This window comes from Bos mutus, chromosome 14, assembly GCF_027580195.1.
Source record: "Bos mutus isolate GX-2022 chromosome 14, NWIPB_WYAK_1.1, whole genome shotgun sequence".
NCBI classification, from domain to species: Eukaryota; Metazoa; Chordata; class Mammalia; order Artiodactyla; family Bovidae; genus Bos; species Bos mutus.
Genome location: NC_091630.1, coordinates 33,488,114 through 33,511,744, shown reverse-complemented (window position 1 = coordinate 33,511,744; position 23,631 = coordinate 33,488,114).

Below are 23,631 nucleotides of genomic sequence, written 5' to 3'. Positions count from 1 at the left end.
ATCATCCCTGTTTGTATCAATTCAGATTTCTTTTTCCCACCTCTCAACCCTGCCCTCCCATCCCCCTTGGCACTGCAACAAATGGGTCTTGCTCTGTCTTACAAAGTAGGTAATTTTATTGACTAAGGCTACGCAGTATTATACCATTCCTGCAGCCTTTATTCTTAATCCTTAACCCCAAAGTGTCAATCATTAACAATGGTGGAGAGCAGAGGAGGGGAGAGTAGAAGTTTCCCAGCACCAGATACAATCAGCTCTTCTTACTGTAAGCCCAGCGATCCTATGTAGGTCAAACCTCTACATTCACCCATTCAATCCATGAATCATTCATTTAACCAATATTTATCCTGTTGTTGTTGCTATTCAATCGCTAAGTTATGTCCAACTCTTTGCGACTCCATGGACTAAAGCACACCAGGCTCCTCTGTCCTTGACTATCTCCCAGAGTTTACTCAAATTCATGTCCATTGAGTTGGTGATGCTATCTAACCATCTCATCCTCAGCCTCCCCCTTCTCCTTTTGCCTTCAATCTTTCCCAGCATCAGGTCTTTTCCAGTGAGTCAGCTCTTCACATTAGGTGGCCAAAGTTATTTATTGAGTGTTTGTTGTAGGTTAGGATTAGTGTTGGTCAAGGATATCATAATCTGCAAAGCAAATAGCAAACTTATAAGAACACAACCAAATTTCTCTATGGGGTCTGCCTTTGTCATCTTGAACCAGCTTTCAAGAGGTAAGAGTATAAGAGAGATCAATATTTATCCAGTCACTGAAAAGGTACAAGTAAATCTTAGGCTGCTTTCCATCTGCAAGGAAATAAGCATCACTTCAGGAAAGAGAGCCAGTTTTCCAGGCAACTTTTGGGAATCTGACGCTGCTTCAGTGAGTCACCCAAGAAACCTGCACTGAGCCTGGTCTGTGGGGCACCCACTGTACTCGGCCCCAGGACATGCAGATGAAAGAGAGTTCCCTCCCTGAAGAAGGTCACAGTCTAGCGACAGACAAGAACAGACAAATTAACACTTATAATAAATACAGTGAGATAAGTACAGGGTACACGTCAGCAGAGGGTACTATGGCAACCCAAAGGAGGGGCCCACAACCAAGCCTGCGGCAGTGGGTAAGCTTCCCCAGGGAAGATGACACGAGGAGGGAAGGAGCAAGCCATGTGAGAGGGTGCAGCAGGGAAGGGCTTTTTCAACAAAGAAAGCAGCAAATGCAAAGGTTCAGAGGTGAGAGAGAGCAAAACACTTGTGGGAATCTACACCTCATTCACTGAAGTGGGGACTTCCGCTGGGGAGAAGGAAAACAGCCCAAATGAGGCAGCCTAACAGGGATGGATTATGGAGGCCCTATCTGGGGAGTCAGTCAAGATATTAGAAAGCTTATGATGTGATGGAAGTAGCCTTTTAGAAAGTTGTTTCCGATAAGGTGAATTAGACAGAGGGAAATAGGAAGGGAGTGTATAAAGTATTTTTATATGTATGCTTTTATGTTTTACACTCAGTGGTACTCAAAAGAAGATTTTAGACTCTTAAGCAGATATTCAGCACTGTGACCTAAATTATGTAGTGTTAGAAACAAGGCAAAAGGGAACTTCCCTGGTGGTCCAGTGGTTAAGACTTGGCCTTCCAATGCAGGGGCTGTGGGTTTGATCCCTGGTAGGGCAGCTAAGATCCCACATACCTCTTGGCCAACCCCCTCCAAAACAAACCCCCTAAAACAGGAGCAATATTATGGCAAATTCAATAAAGTCTTCCAAAAGAGAAATAAGGCAAAGTGAAAATAAAGGCAAGGACATGAAATGAGATAGAATAAAAAAAAAAATAAAACTATACCATGCACTTATAATCAACAATTAAGGACAGCAAATTTGGCTCTCAGCTTCCTATGAGCCAATGATTTGTTATCTCCTTAAGATAAACATGTTGATCAGGATTGCCCTACTTCTATGATTTGAATAAATATCTACTAAAGACTCATATACAGAAGTCAGGAACAATCTTACCCTTTGTTAAAATTTAAGGTCCATGAGTATAGGGATTTATTTTTCATTGTTCTATCTTCAATGACTTGAAGAGTGATATGTATCCAGGAAGAGATCAATAAATATTTCCTGAATTTGTGGATGAATGAATGAATGAAGTTAAATAAGCAATTGCTAATTAGAGTATTCTTTCTCCAAAAGTGAGATTTAAAAAAAAAAAAACCTAAGTGAAAGTAGACCAGCACAGAATAGATCTATGGGATCCCTCAACCATTGAATCTATCAGAGAGATTAATGTTTCAACCACAATCATTCCCTGAAAAGAAGATAGTAAAAACCAAACTTTCCGATTATTCTGAAACCTATCAAACTTTGTCACCTTGAGAAGGAAAGGAAGGAATTTAGACAATTTTCAGTCTATCTTAATGAGTGGCATTTTCATGAGAATTCTTAGAGTGAACTAAACAAGGGTTTTTATGCAGTGTTTCAAATGATGCTCTAAATTTAGGATAAAAGTAGTATACCAAAAAGCAACTTGATACAAATGAACTATGGGTTATCTACTCAGTTCTCTAATAGTTTGACATAAGCTAAGAATAGCTTTTAGAAACACTTCATGAATTTCATCTAAAAAACTTCATGAATTCTTCTAGAAATATTGTTTCCTCTTGCCAAGCCATGGCAAGCATGGAGCAGTAGTAAATTTAGAATTATATTTTCTGACAAATATCTACTAGGCAGCCATTGGTTTGTCTGATTCAGGTTAAAGCCCTTAGCCAAACTGCGAATGAAGCTGTTAACATTTGAGACTATTATGAAGCTTAACTAGGATGCTGCTGCTCAGTCACTTCAGTCGTGTCTGATTCTGTGTGACCCGAGACGGCAGCCCACCAGGCTCCCCCGTCCCTGGGATTCTCCAGGCAAGAACACTGGAGTGGGTTGCCATTTCCTTCTCCAACTAGGATAGTTGTTGGATATAAGGAAACTCCTTTTCTATCCAGAAATTAGTAAAGAAAATAACATCAGGTAAAACTAATACAGGCTTCCCTGGTGGCTCAAATGGTAAAGAATCTGCCTGCAATGCAGGAGACCTGGGTTCAATCCCTGGGTGGGAAAGATCCCTTGGAGAAGGGAATGGCCACCCACTCTAGTACTCTTCCCTGGAGACTTCCACAAACAGAGAAGCCTGGCAGGCTACAGTCCACTGGGGTCATAAGAGTTGGACACAAATGAGCAATTAACACACACACCAAACAAATTCAGCCCCCTCCCCCAAATACTTACATATGTACTCTAATACAAAGTTCTATATAGTATGACATGACCAGAGCTATAGTCTGAAAAATGTAAAAGGTGGTCCCACTGGCCTCCTAGTCTCTTAAAATCTATTAATAAGATACCCACAGGACACTTAGATTTGAATAGTGTAGCTTTCATGTATACCCTTGATAATGAGGTTACTATATGGGTTGACTTACAGTCAATGAATGTATTGGTAACAAAAAAAGTTAGAATTGTAAAATATTGAGTAAAATGATGGCTTTTATTTTAAAGAAGTGACCTATGGCCTCTCTTTGGGGCAAATGTTATCCAGCAGGGCCAGTTTTCTATTAAGGCCAACCTAGATCATGGTAATAAAACTGCATCATATGCTTAAAAGAGGATATTCACCTTTTATTGATATAAAAAATGGATGTGCTTCCTGTTGATGAAAAGAATACAAAACTACAAGATTATAATATTAAAAGGAACTCATGTAAATATGAGATCAAGACGTTTAGATTTCATAGTTTTGTGGGAAATTTACTTCTCCTGGAGGGCCTATTCACTAAGGCTGAGAATACAGAATGAAATTTTTCAGGGTCAGTGAGTAAAATAAATTTTAGATATGTCAAGTTCTGGTGAGTCATCAAAATGAAAATATCCAGTAACTAATTGAATATATAAATCTTGCCTTTGAAAGAGAAGTCTGAGTTGGAAATAGATAATTTAGGAGTGATCATTTAGATTTAAATCTATGGCATTGACTTAGAGGGAAATCTGAAGCTAGCTATTAAACACAGAAGATAATTTTGGTCTCTGTGAGAGTCACTGGTCTTCTTTTCATCAGCTTAACTCTAAAGAGAGACCACAAACATTAGTAATTTATTAAGAGCAGTTTGAAGATCATTATGTAAGTAATCTCAATTCCTGATACCATGTCAGGTAAAATTGGAGGTGACATTCCCAAACTCTGGTTTCATCATCTGTAGTCACGAAGTGGAAAAAAATCAAAGGAGAGAAAAGCATTTCTGAGAATGAGTAATTGAAGCAATAAAATTTACAAGTTAAAGGAAGGCTCAGTTCCGTGAAGACTGAGTTAACAACAAGTTTAAACAATGGAATGATGTATCATGGCTTATTTCTTGTAGTCTGCATGTTTTGGAAAGTGTGATAAACCTCCTCAGAAGAACTTAATTTGGGAATTTTGAGAGAGTGAGGTAGGACAAAACTATGAAGTTAGCAGAATGAGGTTTTTAGACCCCACTTCCACCAGACCTTGCAGGCTCCCCTTTCAGCATCTCCCTCTCCTGAATCTCGGGGGTCTTATTGCTGGCCTAGGTGCCTTTGCTTTCCAAACAAAATGATCTGATAACCTTATTCATTTCATTGGATTCATTCATGCATATATTTGTTGTTGTGGTTGTTTAGTCTCTAATTTGTGTCCATGTCTTTGCAACCCCATGGACTGCAGCATGCCAGGTTTCCCTGTCCCTGTCCTCCACTAGTTTGCTCAAACTCAAGTTCATTGAGCTGGTGATGCTATCCAGCCATCTCATCCTCTGTCCCTGCCTTCCTCTCCTTCCCTCAATCTTCAAAAGATATTTATTGAGTATATATATACTCTAACTCTATACTAGACATTGTCCCTTGTCTTAGAATATGCTGGTCAGACAGGTGAATACATAAATAGATATAGATACATTGATTGATGATGAGAGAGAGAGAAGAAAGGGAGGGAGGGAAGAGGGATTTGAAGGAAGGAAGGAGGGGAAGAAGGGAGGAGGAAAAGAAGGAGGGGAGGAAGGAGGAAAGAAGCAGAATATCAGGCAGCATATGGGATATATTGAGTTTGCCAAAACATTTGTTTGGGTTTTTCTGTAAGATGTTTCCAAACTTTTGGCCAACTCAAAATTAGGTAAGGATTTTTAAAAATCTGAGAGAGGAGAAGGATACTATTTTAAGTATAGTTTTCATGGGTTAAAATATCTGTACCTATGAAACAACTGGAATGGCCTGATGGAGCCAGTAATACAAAGAAGAAAAGGGGAAAACCTATATAGACAAAGTGAATAGCAGGTGCATGGCAGACTGTAGTCTCCAAAGATGGCCAAGACAATATGTCCTGTCCAATATCTTTACTTACAACATGCCACTGATGCTCCTCCCTTGAACTTGAGCAAAATCTGGTGATCAGCTTCAGCAACGCAATCTGGTGGAAGTGAGCCTATGTACTTTTGAGACTAGCTTATAAAATTGCTATGCAATTTTCTCCCATTCTCTTGGGATGCTTGGTTTTATTACTCAGTTTCCAAGCTGTGAGGAAGTCCAGCCATATAGAGGGGAAAGGCAGGGGTTCTAGCCAAGAGATGCAAGTGAGTCCCCAGCTAATAGCCACCACCAATCACCAGACATGTGCATAGTGACACTTCTAGGTGATAGCAGAGTCACCCCCAGCCTTTCAGTCTTTCCAGCTGAAGATTAGATGTCATGGAGCATAAACTGCCCCTGCAGTGTCCTGTACAAATCTGTGATCTGCAGAGCCCATGAGCATAATAAAATAGTTGCTTTATGGACCACCAACTTTGGAGGTGGTTGTAATGCAGCAATAGGTAACTGGAGTTAAGTGCTAAAGCCCATAGGTGGGGATGAGCATTGGATATTCAATAAACACACCAGGGTATCACAGCTGAGCAGACTAGCTTTGGACTGGATGTAGTGATGGGAACAGAGTCTAGGAGGACAGAGCACCTAGGGTCTTTCAAGTTATAGGAAGGAGTTTAAATCTTTTTTTCTAAGTGTGATGGGGCTGCTTAATCCAATCCCTATTAATCTTTTGAACTCTTAATTTTTGCTAGCAAATAAGGAATGAAAATAGCACTTAGTGCTTGGCAGGGTTATTGCAAGACTCAGATGATCTAAGGTGTGTGAAATCACTCAGGAAAGCAGAAAGCATTCCAGGCTTTAAAAAGTTTGAAATAATATCATATGCAAAATTAGTCAAAATTTTAAGCTGAGATATTTAAATGTATCAAATTTTCTATTCTAATAGCTTTCCATTAATCAATTATATCATGCCTGCTTATATAGGAGTAGTAACCAACTTGAAATATATACAAACCATACCTGATTTCAGGCTAATGGTCAAATAAATGTGGCAATATATCTGGTAGATAAATGGAAGATAACACTTGCAAATCTTGCTAGGAAAGGGGAGATAATATTTATGTATAGAGAGAGGGAAGATAAGAACTCATAAGCATTTCAAATGCCTTTCTTTGAAAGCTACCACACCTGTCAGAAACCCAAAGAATACGGAGCCAGTAATATCTTCATTACTAGCTGCTCTTTTTAAAAAAATCTTCCTGTTTCGTATTGTATAGCTGATTAACAAACAATGCTGTACGTTTCATGTGGACAGCAAAGGGGCTCAGCCATAGGCACACATACATCCGCTCTCCCTCAAACTGCCCTCCCATCCAGGCTGCCACATTAACATTGAGCAGAGCTCATGTGCTATTCAGTAGGTCCTTGTTGATTATCCATTATAAATATAGCTGTGTGTACATGTCCATCCCAAACTCCCTAACTATCCTTTTGCTCCATCTGTTCCCCCAGTAACCATAAGCTCTTGAAGTCTGTGAGTCTCTTTCTGTTTTGTAAGTTCATTTGTATCACTTCTACATATAAGGGATATCATACAATATTTCTCCTCCTCTGTCTGACACACTTCACTTAGTGTGACACTCCCTAGGTTCATCCATGTTGCTACGAATGGCAATCATTATCTCATTCTTTTTTGTGGCTGAATAATATTGCACTGTATATATGTATCACATCTTTCCTCTGTCCATGGACATTTATTGCCCAGAACCCCAGGTAGAATTTCAGTAATCTAGGTTGAATTATCAGAATTCCTTTTTATTTTTACTAGATCGACCAATGCAGACGAGGACCAGAGCCAACTAAACAGGATTCTTTCCCCAAATCCAACACCCAGGAAAAAAATTGATAGCAGCAGGGCGGTGATGAGAAACAGCTGAACCTGTAGTCGGATAACTCCTACAGAGAGGAGAAGAGAGAAATGGAGAACAATGGGTCTGAACCAGCTTACCAGCTTCAGAAAACAAACAAATCAGAGAGAAAGAGCAGTGGCTCAAGATTATCTCACTGGTGAGTGGCTTAGAATCCCTCATGACTTTCCCTAGGTTAAGGAATAGCGAAGTTGTTATCAATCATAATAATTGTGGTAATAGTAACACTTATTTAATGCCTACTCCCTTATATACAACACACAATATTCACAACAATTTACAATTTCCAAGTAATCACTGATAATACTATTATCACCATTTTACAGATAAGGAAAAATGAGGCTTAATGTGGCTACGTATTATCCAATTCAATTCAGCTAATACATTTTGGAGCTGAGAATTGAACTCCCATTTATTCTGATGTGGATGCCCATGGTTTTAACATCTAAGATGTATTTTGTTCCTGATTTCCAAAGAGAAGCCACACTCAGTACACTCCAACTTTAGGTCCTGCGAAAGTCCTTCCCCTTTGTTTGTGATCAAACTGATCAACATGAAACTGCTCCAGCGGCAACATCGTTGGTATAGTTGATATATTCTTTGAAATTTTGAAAAGATAATCTACTTTTGAGAAAAATAAGCTTATATATATATAAACTTATATACTCTAGATTTAAGCCACAAACTACAGGCAGTTGTTTATGTGAGATGATCTTATACTTTTACTTTAAGATATTCCCCCTTCCTTGGCCCCTAGTGCCTGAAATCCTGTCATTAGATGCTCATTCCTTGGGAAGCATTGTCAGACACTCAGATGATGGAAATTTTTATTTTTCTTCTGGAAGCCTGACTTTGAAGACACAGGCTTCATGAGTCATCTAATTCATTATTTGTGATAATAATGGACATTCTCACTAGTGCATGTTCCAACACAGAACTGGGTGCAGAGATCAGATAAAAGGCAGGCAGACAGATCGTCACAAAAGAGCTTTCAAAACCCATTTAATGATCAGTTTCTAAATATTTTACAGCTTCAGGTACCGCCAAATTGGGCAAAAAAGAAGACAGTCGGAAGACATTGTAGTGGAGATCTCTGTCCTTTTTGCTGTGCATGTTCCCATGAGTGAGTTCTTTTTGGCTTCAAATCATATCAATGGATTATATTTTACATAAGCGTTAATCATCTTTCCTTCCTCCCTTTCTCCCTTCCTTTTTTTTTCTTTCTTTGTACTGTTGAGCAATTCCTTTCTGAAGCATTCTCTTCTCTTAGCATTTGTGACATGATTCCCTGCTGATATATTCTTCACTTCTCTGGCCACTCTTCTCACTTTCCTTTGTCAATTCCTTCTTCTCTATCTGGTGTTCAATAGGCCCTAACTTTCAGTCCTCTTTATCCTCACTCTCCGTGGACATCCTAAGTCCTTTCATCTACTCCCATGTCTTTGAATGCATCTCTAAAAGAGCAACCCCCACATTTGTATTTCCAGCCTGCATTTCTCTTTGTAACTTCAGATGGGTATAAATGACAGCCTACTTGAAATATCAACTTGAATATTTCAAATGTTAACATGTTTAAAAACCCACTCTTTGATCTTCAACATTCCTTCCCCCCAAAGGCTCTTCCTCTAATGTTAACCTTCTCCGTAAGTGACATCTCCATTCCCCAAGATACTCATGCCAGAGCTCTGCCCTGAAGCTTCCCTTTCCTATACCCCTACAAACAATCACTAATTACTTTTGTTTCTACACACAAAATATATTTATAATTCATCTGCTTAAACCCATCTCTACTCCCTGTCTTCTAGTTCCTACACATCTTCTCTTCGCTAGATTACAGATTCCTATTAAATTTAGGAATGAATGCATGACGGGCTCCCTATGGCCAATTCTCTAATACAGCCCCCCTTCCATTGGATTTAGAGTGATATCAAAGGTATGTAGAGAGAGATGAAAAGTCTATAAGGACCACACTCTCTGCCAGTGATCTTCTCAGTGGAGTTTGTTTTTTTTACTTCTAAGTATGAGACAAAGGGACACAATAGTTTTTTTTTTTTTTTCCTTCCTTTGGGCATTGTAAAGTCTGGATGTGACACATGGACCTGTGGGTAGCCATCAAGCAAATGTGAAGGAAAGGGACTTAAGAGCCAAGCTGAAACATTGAATCCAGCAGAATCAAGAGATGGAAAGAATGTGGATCTGCAACAACAACATTGAGCCACAATGAAGTTTATACCCTAATACTCTGGTGAAGCTGGTTCTGCCTCTAGAATTGTTCATGGGAGATGATAAATGTACTTATAGTTTAAGCCAGTTTGAGTGAGAGGTTTTGCTACCATAGCTGAAAGCATCCTAACTGATAGGAGATAAACCAAGAAATCAGTTTAAACATATTGCCATTATTATCTAAATGAGAGGCCACAGAAGAGAGAAAAGATGGATTATATGTTTAAGAGATTTCATCAGTAAGACTGAGATTCAAAAGAAAGAACTAATATGGGGGGGCATGAACACAAGTAAAGTAAGAGGGAAGATAAACACAACAAAATTACAAACAAAAGTGCAAACAAAAGACAATGGGAACTCAAAGGAGAGAGTTTGTTTCTCAGAAGTAGGTATTAGGAAATGCTTTATAAAATAAAGATATATGAGATAGAACTTAACAAAAAATAGAATTTTGCCAGGCACCAGAGTGAAGAGACAGCTGTAAGCATAAAAAAAAGTTATAAAGGGAACATTCCAGGTAGAAAGATTAGAGAAGAAATGTAATATATTTATAGGGAAAAGGACCCTGAAGTTTGAATTTAGAAGTTCAGTGCAGTGCCCATTGTGTGACAGAGCCCCAAAGTCTGAGTTTAACATGGTGAATGATTACATCTGCTGAAGGTATATTATATTTGCTGCTAAGAAAATTGTTTCTGATACCTTTCCAAGAAAAATTCTCTTATAAAGGTGCTACTTCTGGGTTGTATTCTGAATCGGATGGTCTGCTAAAGTGAAAGTTGCTCAGTCATGTCCGACTCTTTGCAACCCATAGACTTATAGTCCATGGAATTCTCCAGGCCAGAATACTGGAGTGGGTAGCCTTTCTCTTCTCCAGGGGATCTTCCCAACCCAGGGATAGAACCCAGGTCTCTTGCATTGCAGGCAGATTCTTTACCAGCTGAGCCACGAGGGAAGCCTGATGGTCTGCTAAAGCAGAATTAATTAAGAATAAACTAGTTTATTGTTGGTAATTTTTATTAGATGCTCATTAATTCCTTGGTAGATGAAATAGTTTTTTAATAACTTTAATGGTCTCCAAGATCAAGATGACAATAAATGCTATTAATTTTCCATTACTACTGATGTTAGGGGCTTCCCAGGTGGCACTAGTGGTAAAGAACCCACCTGCCAATGCAGGAGGTGTATGAGACGCAGCTTCAATCCCTGGATCGGGAAGATCCTCTGGAGGAGGAAATGCCAACCCACTCCAATATTCTTGCCTGGAGAATCCCATGGACAGAGGGAACCTGGTGGGCTACAGTCCACAGGGTTGCAAAGAGTAGGACACAACTGAGCAACTTAGCACAACTGGTGTTAATTTTGTGAAAACTTGTGGTACAGGAAATTAAGATCTTATTTTTTGATGGAATTGGTCATTAAAAGATATGTGATGCCTTTTTGAAACTTTAATTACAATTAAATAATAAAGGTAGCATATTAAAGAGATCATTGAAATGTTGCACTTACTAGGTTATTAGCAATGAATTTGAAGCACATTGAACTTTATGAGATTATCAGTACTTGGTCATTTGACCTACAAATTGTATGTTTCAAACAGTTTAACCTGATATCCTATTGATGAGTTCTTATTTATTAAAAAAGATATTATAGTTTTAAAATACATTAGTAAATTTATTCTAATTTGTAGTAAATAATTTTCATTTTAACGGACTTATAAATGCTATTGATTAAGGACATGAACTTTGAAATTAGAGTATGGGTTAAACCCTGGCTCCAGCCCCCACATATGGTAGTTTTGAACAAGATACTTTTCTGTTCTTAGTCGTCTATTCTTTAAATTTGTATAAAAACTGTACTTACTTCATAGAAATTTTATAAGGAATAATAATTACATCTAGAGTATACAGAGTAATGCTGAGGTAAAGCCTCAACAACTACTAAATAGTAGTCGTAATAGTAGCAGTAGTAGCATTGCTGTTGTTTGGTTGCTACAGCACATCCAACTCTTTGAGACCCCATGGACTGTAGCCTGCCAGGCCCCTCTGTCCATGGGATTATCCCAGAAAAAATACTGGAGTGAGTTGCCATTTCCTTCTCCAGGGAATCTTCCAGACTCAGGGATCAAACCCGAATCTCCTGCACTGGCAGACGGATTCTTTACCACTTAGCCAACTAGGAAGCCCAGTAGTAATATTACTCTTTTTTTAATATTCAAAACTTTAAAGAATCAAGAGTTATTGGTTCCTATCAACTGAGCCTTCAGTATTCTTCTCAAGATAATAGGATAAAAACAACATCAGTAATTTGCATTTACTCAATTACATATTACTAAATTGGAAATTTCCCATCTCTTTCCTCAAAAGAGAGCTTTAAGTAGCCTCATTCCACTCACGGGTGATGGAATGACAGAGCTCTTACAGTCTGTCCTTCTTAAGCAGTTTCAGTTTTCATCCTTTTTCAATACTAGACAATGCTTGCATATCAGGTTAACTTCATTTTATCTTCATTTGTTTCTCCCTATGATACATTGCAAAAGAAAATTATATTTCCCTTTTGCTTTTTGGACTCCTTTCTCTTTCAGTTCACCTTTTCAAAGCTGACTTTTTCTGATGAGCCTTACCAAGCATTCACTTGCAACTCACATATAAAGGTGTATACAAAATTCCAATGTGTTCCTTGATAATGAATAAAAATATGAAGCCAAGAGAAATGAGTGAGCCCACAGGTACTCATTGAAAGCTGCCATGTTCTTCATACCATGTGGATGCTGAGGAATCAGATGACAGTCAAGGATCAGATGGCTGTGAAATAAACAGTTATATGAACTTAAAAAACTCCTCTCAGTTCATCCATATTGCTACAAATGGCATTATTTTGTTCTTTTTAATGGCTGACAATTGTATATATGTATCACCTCTTTATCCATTTCTCTGTAGATGGACATTTAGTTGCTTTCAAGTCTTGGCTATTGTAAATAGTGCTGCAATAAACATTGGGGTGCATGTGTCCTTTTGAACTATGCTTTTCTCCAGCTATATGCCCAGGGGTCGGTGAATCATATCGTAGCTCTATTTTTAGTTTTTTAAGGAACCGCCATACTGTTCTCCATAGCGGCTGTACTGGGTAAAGTAAAACAGACAGAGAAAGACAAATTTTATATGATATCACTTATATGTGGAATCTTAAAAAAAAAGTTACAAATTAACTCATATACAAAACAGAAATAGAGTTACAGACGTAGAAAATAAATGTTTACCAGGGTTATGGGGGGAGGGGTAAACTGGGAGATTGAGATTGACATATGCAAACTGCTGCCGCTGCTGCTGCTGCTGCTAAGTCGCTTCAGTCGTGTCCGACTCCGTGTGACCCCATAGATGGCAGCCCACCAGGCTCCCCGGTCCCTGGGATTCTCCAGGCAAGAATACTGGAGTGGGTTGCCATTTCCTTCTCCAATGCATGAAAGTGAAAAGTGAAAGTGAAGTCGCTCAGTCGTGTCCGACCCTCAGCGACCCCATGGACTGCAGCCTACCAGGCTCCTCCCTCCATGGGATTTTCCAGGCAAGAGTACTGGAGTGGGGTGCATCGCCTTCCACACTGTGTAAAATAGGTAGCTAATAAGAAGCTGCTGTATAGCAGAGGGAATTCCACTCAGTACTCTGCAATGGCCTCCATGGGAAAAGAATCTTAAAAAGAGTGGATATATGTGTGTGTATAACTGATCCACTTTGCTGTATACCTGAAATGAACACAGTATAGTAAATCAACTATACCCCAATACAAATTTTTAAAAAAAATTCCTTTCAGCTAAAGCAGTTCAAGTTTTCTCATCCGCTGCTCTGGGGTTAGCCTTGGTGAGGAAATGCTAATCCTGAAGTCCCCATAGCCAAGAAAATTTTCTTTGCCAACAGCACCTGGGAGGTGCTTCTCGCTCTTGCTGATCACTATGTCTAACCCTTAATCTACTCCTAATCTATCCCCTAATCTATAATCAAAGTATTGATTATATTTTTCCTTATTAAACCAAAAGTGTGCCCTCCCTCTGTGTGTGCCCTCCCTCTTTGGGATTACTTCGTACTCATCCTGACGATCCCTGGGTTGGGAAGATCACCTGGAAAAGAGAATGGCAACCCACTTTGGTATTCTGGCCTGGAGAGCCCCGTGGACAGAGGAAGCGTTGGACAGCCCATAGAATTGCAGAGTCGGACGTGACTGGAGTGATTTAGCATGCATGCACACACCCTGAAAGAAGCTTTAAATGTCTCTTACCTCTTTACACCCTTAGAGACCCCCATTTGGTTTACTTTGGTTTGCTTCTACTGATCAAAATCACAGTCATACTTGGATTTGTTGTTGTTCAGTCGACAAGTCGTGTCTGACTCTTTGCAACCTCCTAGCCTGCAGCACGCCAGGCTGCCCTGTCCCTCACCATCTCCCAGACTTTGCCCAAGTTCATGTCCATTGAATTCGTGATGCCATGCAACCATCACATCCTCTAGTTTAATTCATAAGACAAACATTTTCAAATTCTTACAATATAAGAAGAGGGTATAGTTCTCATATTTTATATTTAACATTCATTTCTTTTCTTTTCTCTATCATTTAGATTATGTTTTTTGTAAATGTATTTGTCTTTTTTTTTTCTCCATTAGACAAAGGGCTTTCTGGAGGTAAGAGCTTTGCCTGTTTTTCTCCACACAAACTTTATGTAGACCTACTTAGTGCCTGCCTCTTGATAAATCTGTATGCAGGTCAGGAAGCAACAGTTAGAACTGGACATGGAACAATAGACTGGTTCAAAATAGGAAAAGGAGTATGTCAAGGTTGTGTATTGTCACCCTGCTTATTTAACTTATATGCAGAGTACATCATGAGAAATGCTGGGCTGGAAGAAACACAAGCTGGAATCAAGATTGCCGGGAGAAGTGTCAATAACCTCGGATATGCAGATAACACCACCCTTATGGCAGAAAGTGAAGAGGAACTAAAGAGCCTCTTGATGAAAGTGGAAAGTGGAGAGTGGAAAAGTTGGCTTAAAGCTCAACATTCAGAAAACGAAGATCATGGCATCCGGTCCCATCACTTCATGGCAAATAGATGGGGAAACAGTGGAAACAGTGTCAGACTTTATTTTTCTGGGCTCCAAATCACTGCAGATGGTGACTGCAGCCATGAAATTAAAAGACGCTTGCTCCTTGGAAGGAAAGTTATGACCAACCTAGATAACATATTCAAAAGCAGAGATATTACTTTGCCAACAAAGGTCCGTCTAGTCAAGGCTATGGTTTTTCCAGTGGTCATGTATGGATGTGAGAGTTGGACTGTGAAGAAGGCTGAGCACTGAAGAATTGATGCTTTTGAACTGTGGTGTTGGAGAAGACTCTTGAGAGTCCCTTGGACTGCAAGGAGATCCAACCGGTCCATTCTGAAGGAGATCAGCCCTGGGATTTCTTTGGAGGAAATGATGCTGAAGCTGAAACTCCAGTACTTTGGCCACCTCGTGCGAAGAGCTGACTCATTGGAAAAGACCCTGATGCTGGGAGGGCCTGGGGCAGGAGGAGAAGGGGATGACAGAGGATGAGATGGCTGGATGGCATCACCGACTCAATGGACGTGAGTCTGAGTGAACTCCGGGAGTTTGTGATGAACAGGGAGGCCTGACGTGCTGCAATTTATGGGGTTGCAAAGAGTCGGACACGACTGAGCAACTGAACTGAACTGAACTTAGTGCCTGCCTTTTAGTATTAGGGCTCAATGACTATTGAATGAACGAAATATGTGTATATGTATGAAAACAGTCACATATACCTACATACATACACATGCATAAAGCATTCTGAAGAGATTGTAACATTTCTTTAATGGCAAAATAGTCTCACATTATGGTTCAGTTGGTAAAGCATCCACCTGCAATTTGGGAGACCTGGGTTCAATCCCTGGGTTGGGAAGATGCCCTGGAGAAGGGATAGGCTACCCACTCCAGTATCCTGGCCTGGAGAATTCCATGGACTGTGTATAGTCCATGGGGTCACAAAGAGTCAGACAAGGCAGAGCAACTTCCACTTTCACTTTCTCACATCACCTTCAAATAAAGTAAGATGTCTAAAAATAATAATATGTGTGGCTGCTGTTTCTGCTCAGTTGGAAAAAAGGACAGCTGATGGAGGTTTTTAGAGTTACTAGGATGGGTGAGGCATGCTGTACTGACTTCAGTGTTTGAATTCATAGCAATGGAGTTATTTTGAAAACTAGGTTAAGTCAAGGTAGCAAACAATGTCTTAGTATTTCTCTCTAGTACCCAATAGGCATACATCTTTTCTTTTACTTTTTTACTTTTCTAAATAAAGTAAAATTTAGAAGTACGTGTTTTATTTAACCAAGTGACACAAATAGCTTGAATGTTTTCCTTGTAGCAGTTTCTCAAGTATAATCACTATTATACTTGAATTGGTATGATACCTTCAGTTACCATGATTAACAAGTACTATAAACAATACATTTTAAATCATAGGATAAATCTGTAGAAGTGAAGTAAAAACCTCTCATAATTTCTTCACTCTCCTTTCGAAAGTCAAACAATTTTCCGCCCAAAAGATAGAACATGTGGTGCCAGCTGTGATCTTACGTCACCTTAGTTATCCTCTTATGCCTTGCGGGGAGCTCATCTATAAAATAACGATCAGATTATTTACTGAACAAGGTTGTCATGCCTCACACGTAGAAAGTGATTAATAAGTCCTAACTTTTGCTCTCTGTTGGCAGTCACCATTTTTTAAAGAAATACCCTTTTTTTAATGTACCATAAACAAAAGAAAAAAAAGGGGGGTTTACCACTTAAACTGTGAGAAAGAGCCATCCTATTGTGTAGTTCAGACTGTAAAGTGAAAGTGAAAGTGTTAGTTTCAGTCGTGTCCCACTTTTTGCGATCCCATAGACTGTAGTCCACCAGGCTTTTCTGTTCATGGGGTTTTCCAGGCAAGACTACTGGAGCTGATTGCCATTTCCTTCTCCAGGGGATCTTCTTTGTTCCAGGGATTGAACCTATGCCTCCTGCATTACAGGCAGATTCTTTATTGTCTGAGCCACCAAGACATACCATAATTCCTGAATGTTAAAATATGAAAATAGCATGTTTCATAATGAAAGATATACATTTATATTTTAAATATATATATATATATAATTTTATTTAGAAAGGAATCATTCACACATTCATTCATTCATTCACTCAGAAGACATTTCCTTGGCACTAATTGCAAAAGGTCAAAATAAAAGTTAGGTTTAGTTTATTTTAGGTTACACAGTTATTTACAGCATTTTAACAAAAGATGGAAATAAGAGTTAGCATTTAATATGGTACAGTATTAATTACTGGAAAAGGCAATGGCACCCCACTCCAGTCCTCTTGCCTGGCAAACCCCATGGACAGAGGAGCCTGGTGGGCTGCAGTCCATGGGGTCGTGAAGAGTCGGAGACGACTGAGCGACTTCACTTTCACTTTCCACTTTCATGCATTGGAGAAGGAAATGGCAACCCACTCCAGTGTTCTTGCCTGGAGAATCCCAGGGACAGGGGAGCCTGGTGGGCTGCCGTCTATGGGGTCGCACAGAGTCGGACATGACTGAAGCGACTTAGCAGCAGCAGCAGCAGCAGTATTAATTAATCGTTTCTTTAAGAATGCACTTGTTTTCCATTTCTTAGAAAAGATATCTGAGCCAAGCTTCAGTTTAGATGTTTAGACAGAAAGATGATATGGAACTGAGCCCTGTGCTGAAGGCATTCATGGTCCAGAAAGAAGACAGACAAGAAAATAAGTAATTACATCACAATGGAATCAAACTACTGTCAGTAGAGCACAGGGAAGGGAGTCAGTACTGCGCCTGTCTCAATATACAGTGACAGAAAAGTAAGGTGATTTCCTCCGTCTTCACAATAAAAGTGAAAAAAGAGAAGGAAAATAACTAAACAATGTTTTGGACCAACTTGAATTAATAATATTTTAGGCTGATGATGAATTAGTTAAGCACAATTTCTACTATTTAGTTTGTTGGCTAGATTATAGCATCTACTTAAGATATAAAGTTAGCAATTCTGTTTTTAGACACCATTCACATATTTCATGAAGCAATTTTTTTCAAACTCTTCCTAGCACTTTAACATCAATGTCTTTATCATCACTAGAGCTGCTCCTGACCCGTCAAACAGTTTTTCTGGAGCTTGTTATTTTCATTTTGTCTAAATTGTTACAGGTATAGCATTTGTTTAATCTTGGTATCATCATTTAAAATTTTATCTAAAGTCTCAAGTTCCTATGTAAATAAACATTGGAATCACTTAAAAATATTTATCCTTTACAAATACTTTTATGATCTCCACATTATAACCACTTCCTATATTACATTTTAAAGTGATTGTTAGAAGACTTATTTTCAATAATATAATTTTTCAGGTGTGATATCACATGGGAAAAATAATTTTTAAAACTGTGTAAATATATTTGCCAACTTTTATTACCCAGTTTCATCAGGGACATCTTTAAGAAACTAAAGACATTATTTCTGCATAATTTGACTTCCCCCAAATAAATCGTTATTCAAAATAGAAATGCAAAGAATTCTCCAGAATAGAAAATACTTTTTAAAGAATTAAGGTGCTCCTCCTCATTTTTGAAAGATAATGTTTAGGGGGAAACTCACTTTACATTCAGGCATGTATAAAATTCCTGAGACCATCAAGGGAAAGTTTTATCTTTGGAGAATATATGATCAAGTCAGGACCCGAAGGATTGGTCGGATGTTGTTAAGAACAAAATGATGAAAGAGGGGGAGGAATACGTGCATTCCATGCAGAAAGAGAATGCAGACTCAAATATAGTATCTCAGGAAAAAAATAACGTATTCAGCGGGAGCTCAAAGTACAATGTAGATGAGAAACTGGACATAAAAAAAAAGAAGTGTGTTGGGGTTAGATCATATACAGCTAATGGATTTCACTTTTTATCTTAGAGGCGATGGGAACTTGTTTAAAAATCTTGTTTTTAAGTGACTATAGAAAATATTAGATTCTTTCTAGGTACATAAAATAGCTAAATGCCAGTGACCTTACACTAAAAAAAAATATAATGAGATAGGTATAATGAAAGCCAGTTTATGCAAAATGAATTTACTATCACATTGATCATTTTTGTTTCTGTACCCATTTTCCCCTCTATAGTAAACTCATTTCTTTTCATGCTACTTACCTTTAAATCCTTACCTTAAATCCTTTAAATCCTCCTTTAAATATCCCCATGTACTCTGCTTCTTCCTCCTCTTTCAAAAACTTCTCTTGGAGAAAGATAGGAAATCTGTCATGGACATCTCATTTAACTGAACAGCCATCATGAATAAGCTATATTATCACTACTTTACAGACAACAAAACTGTGCCTTACAAAGCTTAGCTAAGATTTAGAGCTAGAATTTCAGAAACAGGTCTATGGGAACACATATCTTTGCTCTTAATATGCCAGTTTAAAACTGTGCTGAGTTTAATGTGCAATACCGAAGAATTTACAATCCAACCGGGGAGGAAAAACTAACAGCTGGGAGAACAAAGAGGGAAGATGTCAAAGGTGTGTGTAATTTAGTAGTACATTCAATTAGAGGCTAAAGAGATCTTTGGGAGACTGAAGAGTCATGAAAAAAGGACCTTGAACATAGAAGTTAGATAGCCAATAATGAGCAGGGATGATGGTGAATTTGAAGTGGGAAGTGCAAGAACAGACACACATGTGTAGAATGTTCAGGATCATAAAGACTGACTAAAACAGGCAGAGGTTCCAGTTATAGGAAATGAGGCTGAATATGGGTAAAGGGTTTATGGGCTTCCCAGGTGGCTCAGTGGTAAAGAATCTGCCTGCCAATGCAGGAAATGCAGGAGACGTGGGTTTGATCTCTGGGTCAGGAAGATCCCCTGGAGGAGGGAATGGTCACCCATTCCAGTATTCTTGCCTAGGAAATATCATGGTCAGAGGAGCCTGGTGGGCTCAGTCCACAGGGTGACAAAGATTTGGAGATCACTAGAAAAGTAATGCTCAAAATTCTCCAAGCCAGGCTTCAGCAGTATGTGAACCGTGAACTTCCAGATGTTCAAACTGGTTTTGGAAAATGCAGAGGAACCAGAGATCAAATTGCCAACATCCTCTGGATCATCAAAAACAAGAGAGTTCCAGAAAAACATCTATTTCTGCTTTATTGACTATGCCACAGCTTTTGACTGAGTGGATCACAATAAACTGTGGAAGATTCTGAAAATGGGAATACCAGAACACCTGACCTGCCTCTTGAGAAACCTGTATGCAGGTCAGGAAGCAACAGTTAGAACTGGACATGGAACAACAGACTGGTTCCAAATAGGGAAAGGAGTATGTCAAGGCTGTATATTGTCATCCTGTTTATTTAACTTATATGCAGAGTACATCATGAGAAACGCTGGGCTGGAAGAAACACAAGCTGGAATCAAGATTGCCAGGAGAAATATCAATAACCTCAGATATGCAGATGACGCCACCCTTATGGCAGAAAGTGTAGAGGAACTCAAAAGCCTCTTGATGAAAGTTAAAGAGGAGAGTGAAAAAGTTGTCTTAAAGCTCAACATTCAGAAAATGAAGATCATGGCATCTGGTCCCATCACTTCACGGGAAATAGATGGGGAAATAGTGTCAGACTTTATTTTTCTGGGCTCCAAAATCACTGCAGATGGTGACTGCAGCCATGAAATTAAAAGACGCTTACTCCTTGGAAGGAAAGTTATGACCAACCTAGATAGCATATTGAAAAACAGAGACATTACCTTGCCAACAAAGGTTCGTCTAGTCAAGGCTATGGTTTTTCCAGTGGTCATGTATGGATGTGAGAGTGGACTGTGAAGAAACCTGAGCACCGAAGAATTGATGCTTTTGAACTGTGGTGTTGGAGAAGACTCTTGAGAGTCCCTTGGACTGCAAGGAGATCCAACCAGTCCATCCTAAAGGAGATCAGTCCTGGGTGTTCTTTGGAAGGACCCATGCTAAAGCTGAAGCTCCAATACTTTGGCCACCTCATGCAAAGAGTTGACTCATTGGAAAAGACCCTGATGCTGAGAGGGATTTGGGGCAGGAGGAGAAGGGGATGACAGAGGATGAGATGGCTGGATGGCATCACTGACTCGATGGACATGAGTTTGAGTGAACTCCGGGAGTTGGTGATGGACAGGGAGGCCTGGCGTGCTGCAGTTCATGAGGTCATAAAGAGTCGGACAGGACTGAGCGATGGAACTGAACTGAACTGAAGCAACTGAGCACAAACCCACAAGGTTTGTATGTAAAAGACTCTGATGTCATAAAGAGCTTACACCAGATGTGCTAGTCCTCGTAAGTGATGATATGCTGTAGGTTTTGATATGATGAAAAAGATAAATATCCAAAGACTCATCTGGCAGCCATATACAGGATGGATTAAATTTGGGAAGGGACAGAAGAGAACCAATAAAAGGCAGTTACAGTAATCCAGGTGTGGAATGATGACCGCCTAGACCTTTTTTATCCATTATGTAAAACTCATGGCAACAGTCATGTCTCTGAAGCCTTTCAGAAAATAATACAAAAACATGGCCTTGCCAACTTGGAGATTACCAGTTTCCCTGGACAGAGGCCATAGACCAGTGAGTCACTGGAGACATTTTAAACAATACATTCAGACAGTCTCACTTTGTATTCAGCTGCTGTATACCTGGAAGGTAGGGTAAGGTTATCATCAAATACTGTGCTGAATAATTCTGTGATGCATAGACCAGCCATTCAACCTATAAAACTACAGCCCATGACCCGACCGGCAAATGGAATTATATGTTGAGAAAAAATGTCACCTACTGTTCTATATTCACGTCAATAGGTCCCACTAATTGAAAAAAGGTTGAGTTTATCAAGATTTAGAGAAAACAACAGTTTCTGTGGCCACTCTCAAATTATAGGGAAAATCCCTCAATTTGCTGTCATAAACAATGTCTTTAATTTAGGAAAAAGGATGAAAAAATGTTAATGTTGTTAAGCACTTCAAATGTTTTCGATTCACATTCATTTTCTATTTGCTTTTTCAGAACGTTTCTGCCTGTGTGCTCTGTTTACTAATGTGGGCAGTGTAATAAAGGCTGGCAGGATAGAAGTACTGCTTCCCATTGGTATTCTACAGGGTAGACAGAATCTACTTTAGGAGCCTAGGATAAGCACCTGAATTTATTTAGATGCTCCTGGCATTTCAGAGAACTTGATGCTTCTCTCTGCTTTACCCCTTTAGATCTTATAGGAGAGGCAGAATCTACATGTGCCTAAAATAATTCACTGAGGCACAGAATAGTACTAGGAGTGACTCCCATGGTTTAGTGAGTGATGCCTCTCAAACCATTGTCTCACCAGATATGGAGTGTGCACTCTGCTGTTAGGCTGCGGTCATTCTGGGCGAAAGGAGAGGAAGCCATGCAAGCTCTGAGGATAGCAACAGGGGGAGCTAGGAGAGAAATCGGGGAACCTGAGTAGTCCGGCCACCGTATTGGTTCAATACAGGCCAGCGCTGTCCAACAGAAATGTCATGAGAGCCAAGATGTGAGCTGCATATGTAATTTTAAATTTCCTTGTACCCACATTAAAAAAGTAAAAATAAACAGGCAAAATTTGTTTTAATAATATATTTCATGTACTCTAATATGTTCAAACTATCATCATTTCAACAAGCAATCAATAGATATTATTTATACAAATCTTGTGTTCTATTTTGTATGAAATCAGGTATCTATTTTACATCTTCAGCACATCTTAATTTGAACTAGCCACATTTGAATTGTGTAATAACTACATGTGGTTAGTGGCTACGCTGATAGACTCTAACCTTTTGCAAAACTGCTTAAACCAAGAAAGGTGTTCTCATTCAAAAATATGCATGGGATGTCACTGAAATAAGCTCATCAGAACTGAAGAAGAAAAAAGGGAAAAAAGATGAGGAAAATTTTACAGTTGTGCTAACCCAGTGCTGAAGTTTATTCTCATGAGGGAATTCTCTCCTTGTATGAAATGCAAACAGAGTGCTTGCAAATGAGGATACGACAGTAAAGGTGAATATTGACTGATGGTGAAAGGTTGCTGGCCTACAACAAAATGAGCAAGACAAAGACAATATACTGAGATTTCCACTAAGTCAAATACATTTAAGTTAAAATGCTTCCTTTTACTTTGATTCTCTGTTTTTCCTCTTTTGTGTGTCAAAAAATAATCTCTTCTGTTAAACTTTAGTAATATTAGTGGTTGGTGTGTTTTTAATGTATCTTCTGGCAAAATAAATCTTGGCAAATACATACTGATTCTGAACTTTAAAAATGTCTCTTTGAGATATGAAAATTAGGAAAATAAGTCTAGAGACAACTGTTAAAGGTGATAGAGACCTATTTTGGGAATCAGAAGTTCAAGTCCTGTTTCTGCAAATCAACACTTTCAATAATTCTATTCCTATTTTGTTTCAACTGTTCATTTGTCTTACTTTTTTTTATGTTTATTTATTTATTTGGCTGCAGTGGGTCATAGTTGTGGCATATGAGCTCTTAGCTGAAGCATGTGGGATCTAGTTCCCTGACCAGGCATTGAACTTGGGCCCTCTGCATCGGGAGCATGGAGTCTTAGCCACTGAACTACCAGGGAAGTCCCTGTCTTATGTTATAAATTCCATATATAGTGAAAAGATTTCTATAATACCCTCCAGGTCCATCCGTGTTGTTCCAAATCATAGACTTATAGAGAACAAATTAGTGGTTCGGTGTAGAGAAAGGAGGGTCGAGTGGCAAGGTAGGGAAAGAGGATTAAGAAGTACTTACAACTCTGTATAAAATAAATAAGATACAAGAATGAAATGTACAGCATAGCAAATATACCCAATATTCAATAATAACTTTGGAGTACAATCTATAAAAATATTGAATCACTATGTCATGTACCTGAAACTACTTTTAATATAATATTGTAAGTCAACTATATTCAACAAATAAATTAATCAATCAATTACTTAATTAAAGCAAAAACAAAATACATTCAATGGCCTGAATCCACTCACTGAGATTCTCTGGTCCTCA